This window comes from Pseudorca crassidens, chromosome 17, assembly GCF_039906515.1.
Source record: "Pseudorca crassidens isolate mPseCra1 chromosome 17, mPseCra1.hap1, whole genome shotgun sequence".
Lineage (NCBI taxonomy): Eukaryota > Metazoa > Chordata > Mammalia > Artiodactyla > Delphinidae > Pseudorca > Pseudorca crassidens.
The window spans coordinates 32,250,078-32,255,206 of record NC_090312.1 but is presented as its reverse complement, the minus strand read 5'-3'; the positions used below and the strand labels follow the sequence as shown (position 1 = coordinate 32,255,206).

The 5,129-nt window shown below is 44.3% G+C and overlaps 1 pseudogene; it reads left to right on the top strand.

Moving 5' to 3' along the window:
* Positions 1 to 666: 666 nt before the first annotated feature.
* Positions 667 to 3,282, top strand: LOC137209976 (transcription factor AP-2 gamma pseudogene; annotated as a pseudogene).
* The last annotated feature ends 1,847 nt before the right edge of the window (positions 3,283 to 5,129 follow it).

Here is a 5,129-nt window from a genome sequence, read left to right as displayed (position 1 = left end):
CAAATGCAGTACAGAGAATTCAAGGCAAGTCACACAGGTGGTGAGTGACAGAGGTTGGCTTTGAATGTAGTGAACTAGCCGTGGGACATGCTGGGGTCTCAGTGACATAAAAAAGAAAGAGAAGGAAGCTAGGACTGGGCAGTCACGAGCACAGCTACTACCTGTGAGAGCGTTGACTCTTGGCAAAGTGAGACAATCCTTAGGAGTGTTACTAATGTTGATATAATTTGGATCATTTTTTCTTCAATAAAACATTTATTAAACCTTCTGATGTCATACCGTCCAGTGACTAGCATAGTATCTGGAACGTAGTATACACAAAATAAATGTTTAATGAACATATCAATTCGAATCCTTGCAATAATGAGGACTTACATCCTGATACAGTCTCTATTGCTACATCTGGTCTTCGTGTGAACCATGTCTGTCTTCAGCACAGCTGAGCCAGTAGTAGAACATACAAAGGATTTTCCTGTTAGGGAGATTTGGCACAAGTAAGAATAAGTGTTAGGAAAGGAATAGGTACAAATGCCAAGCTGGGAATATACTACTATACACTGGCAATTAGGAAATGGAGAAAGAAAGAGTAAAAAAATCATCAACTTAACGGCTTTCCAAAGTTGAAGAGAAAAAGAGAAGTAGCTGAAGAACATAAATGCACTGGGGGCGGGGAAACGGCGCACTTCCTGCGCGGCGCGCATTATTCGCGCCCACCGCTTCCCCACTTTGGGCCGACGACGCCAGCATGTGCGGGCTCGTGAGCGACCGCGCTCTGCGCTGCCTGCAGGCTTTCTCCCCGGACCCCTGCCCCAGCTTCTTCCGGCCCAAGGCCTGGCATTCGGATTTGGAGCCGCAGAATACCTCGGGCGTCAGACCTTCGCCGCGGGGCCCGGAGGGCACGTTCCTCCAGGATCGCCACGACGCGAGCAGCAATGGGAACCCGCGCCTGCCTCACCTGTCCTCCGCCGGGCAGCATCTCTACAGCCCCGCGCCGCCCCTCTCCCATGCTGGAGTCGCCGAATACCAGCCACCACCCTACTTTCCGCCTCCCTACCAGCAGCTGGCTTACTCGCATCTGGGAGAAGCGTACGCCGCCGCCATCAACCCCCTGCACCAGCCGGCGCCCACCGGCAGCCAGCAGCAGGCCTGGCCGGGCCGCCAGAGCCAGGAGGGGGCTGGGCTGCCCTCGCACCACGCGCGCCCGGCCGGCTTGTTGCCCCACCTCTCCGGGCTGGACGGCGGCGCCATGAGCGCCCGCAGGGACGCCTACCGCCGCTCGGACCTGTTGCTGCCCCACTCGCACGCTCTGGACGCCGCGGGCCTGGCCGAGAACCTGGGGCTCCACGACATGGCGCACCAGATGGAGGAGGTGCAGAATGTCGACGACCAGCACCTACTTCTGCATGATCAGACGGTCATTCGCAAAGGTCCTATTTCAATGACGAAGAACCCCTTGAGTCTCCCTTGTCAGAAGGAGCTGGTGGAGGCTGTGATGAATCCCAGCGAGGTCTTCTGCTCGGTCCCTGGAAGATTGTCCCTCCTCAGCTCTACATCTAAATACAAAGTGACAGTTGCCGAAGTCCAGAGGCGACTGTCCCCGCCTGAGTGCTTAAATGCTTCGTTACTGGGAGCTGTCCTCAGAAGAGCCAAATCTAAAAATGGTGGCCGATCCTTGCGGGAGAAGTTGGACAAGATTGGGTTGAATCTTCCAGCGGGGAGACGGAAAGCTGCCCACGTCACCCTCCTGACATCTTTAGTAGAAGGTGAGGCTGTTCATTTGGCTCGGGACTTTGCCTATGTCTGTGAAGCAGAATTTCCTAGTAAATCCGTGGCCGAGTATTTAACCAGACCTCATCTCGGAGGACGCAGTGAGATGGCAACTAGGAAGAATATGCTGCTGGCTGCATACCTGATTACCCACGGGGTTGGCAGCCAGGCCATCTGTGCTGCTGTGTCTGCCATGCAGAACTACATAAAAGAAGCCCTGATGGTCATAGACAAATCCTACATGAACCCCGGAGACCAGAGTCCCGCCGATTCTAGCAAAACCCTGGAAAAGATGGAGAAGCACAGGAAGTAAAACAGGGGTGAACAAAGGGCCGAAGAGTCTGGAAGGAAAAGGACTTCAAAACCGGTCTCGACCAGGACAAACTGGGAACCCCGCTTGCCTGGGGGACAGAGTTTGTTATCCACCTTCCCACGAAAAGGGCCTCCGTCGGACTTCCAGATCTTCACGTGCCCTCCTGGATTCCTTAGTATTTAAGGAGTGCTGAAGTGTCTCCTAAACTCTGGACGCGCTATCGGGAGGTGACAAGTGCTGGTTCTTTACCCATTAAGCCGATACTTTAGTTTTTGGAACCCCATTCTTCCTTTCTCTGAAAGTGGTGCTACAAGTTTTGGAACCTTTTAAATAAATTCCCTGGGCTAACAAAAACCCCCCCACACATAGCTGTTGAAATGTCAAATTGATGTGATTCAGATCCACTATAACTTTCAGCGTTAAGGTAAAAGTATTTATATAGCCTCTTCAGTCTCATCCTACATACCGCGGGAGGCCAGGATTCTATCCGCTTAAGAACTGGTTAATAGGTTGGTATTTGACACACTTTAAATCCCTTGTTCACAGGGACCCTTCGGGTTTTACGAAACTTGTAGAAGCAAAGCCTGCTGATGATTTTATGTTTTTCTTTTTAAGAAAAAAAACAAAACAAAACTTTGAAAGTTAACTCTTCAAATAGGAGGAGACTCTTTGAAAAGACATGTTCCTTTAAGGTACGGAAGCTTTATTTTGCGTATTTATTTCACATCTTGGTGTTTCGAGAAAACTTGAAAAGGGGTGGGCATGAAGCATGTTTTTTTGCTGTCTCTCATCCCAAGTCCCAGAGGAGAATTCTGTATTTTGAGAAGCTGCGTTGAGTGTACAGATTTTATTTATGCATAATTTAATGGGGTCTGTAAATACGGGTGCACTTCTTGGCTTTTTGAGAAATGGGATTCAACTTTAATATTAGCTTTTAAAGGTGACGGGGTAATCTAAGACACATCTTTAGGCTTTATTCATATGTACACAGGGTATTAAGAGTCAAGAGTATCCTGAGTGCTGTTCTCGACTCTGGAAGACTCTAATTTAATTGAAGCTTTCTGTTCACAAAGCAATAACTTTGTCTTATTCCTGTTGGGCTGACCCCCAAAATGAGTGTGAAGTACAGTGTGTGTGGGTGAAAACGGAGTTTGGAATTGAGCTCCTTGCCTGTAAATGTTCCCTAAATAATTGTTATGTATATGAAACCTGTATAATAAAAAGAAAGTATTCTCAATAATAAAAAAAAAGAACATAAATGCACTGAATATAAAAAAGAATAAAGGAAAAAGCAAGATTAAACAGTATATTACTTTGCTGTAACAAGTACCAAACTGGGTGGCTTAACAATAGAAATTTATTCTCTCACAGTTTTGGAGGCTAGAATCCAAAATAAAGGTGTCCACAGGGCTGTGCTCTGTCTGAAGCCCTTACAGAAGAACGCTTCCTAGCTTCTTCTAGCTTCCGGTGGTTGCTGTCATTCTTCATATTCCTTGGCTTGTAGACGTTATCACTCCAATCTCTGCCTCCACTGTTGCCTAGTTGTTGGTATTTTGTCAATGGGACACTAATACAGACTTTGGTACTGAGACTTTGGTACTGCTGTTGGAAATAATTTAAAATGTGGAAGTGGCTTTGGGATTAGGTAATAGGTAGAGTGTGGAAATTTTTTGAAGCACATAATAGAAATAGTTTAGATTACCTTTGAAGAGACGTATAAAAAATTGTCTAATGGAATGGGAATGTCTATCCTATTCTGTCCTATCCTGTCCCACCATTGTATTTTGCAAGCATGTCACTTATTTTCTAGTTTTACAGGTCAGAAGATGGAGAAGAAATTCTCCCTCAAGACTGCAGCAACATCAACTCCTGCCTGGGTTTCGAGCTGGCCTGCCCCACGGATTTCAGACTTTCAGTCTCCACGATCAGGTGAGCTCATTCCTTAAAAAAATAAATGTATGTATATATACGTGTGTGTGTATATACACACATATATAATCAACTTATGTGTATAAAATCAATGTACATATATATACTCTTGGTCCTGTTTCTGTGGAGAAAGCTGACTAATACAAACGGCTATCAAGTAACCTCTCAATATGCTTCATACCTACATTAGCTTCACACTTAAGTTGTTAGCTCACTGAACACTGTTATAACTGATCATTTAGCGGGTTTGATTTCTTTAAAGCTTTAGGAATGCAGATACACGTGTTAACTGCTAACATGAAAAATGTTTCTGTAAGAGTCATGAAAAAATAAAGGTTAATTGTACCTAATTAAAGCTTTAGCAATATACCCTGTTATATGTTTATTTGGTCTGATTAGAGGCAGCTGGTTGAATATACTAGATAGATAGATAGAGAGATAGAGAGATAGATAGAAAATAGGATGTAGGTACCTAAGTCAGGGCTTCAATAATATTCAAATATAAATATTAACCAATGAGGTTGATAATGATTTTCTGTCGATTATAAACAATAGAATGAGTTGTTTCCTCACTCCCCTCTGACTGTGTCCCTTCTCTTCTTAAAAAACTTGCAAATCATTTCTAAGTGTCTAGTATATATAAGCTCTGATTGAAGATTCCAAGTGATACCAAGGAACTTCTATTTATATATATAAATATATTGAGCTTGTTAATATTATGCACAGTGAACACCTATTTTACTGACATATTGTTTTCTTCAAGCTGATTTCAGGGCTCCACTGAAAATTTAAAAAGTTTAAGGCCCAACCCAGCATTGATACATCACTAAAGGAAAAAAAAAAACTTGATTTTTGAAACTATAGACTGAATATATTATATATGTTGAAAATACATGTGGCAGAGCTATGTATACTTCCCAGGTATATCTGTATATGTTCTACCCACCGGCATTCTTTTATTCCTATTTTAACCTCATGTCTGACAACAGTAATGGGATATGTTGCATCAAAAGTCACTGTGAAAGAAATGAACAGTAGCTACTGTCATGTGTGCAGCACAAAGTTTATGACGCGGGAGTTCACCACACTTGAAGTTGTAGGAAATGATACCCCAGTCCTC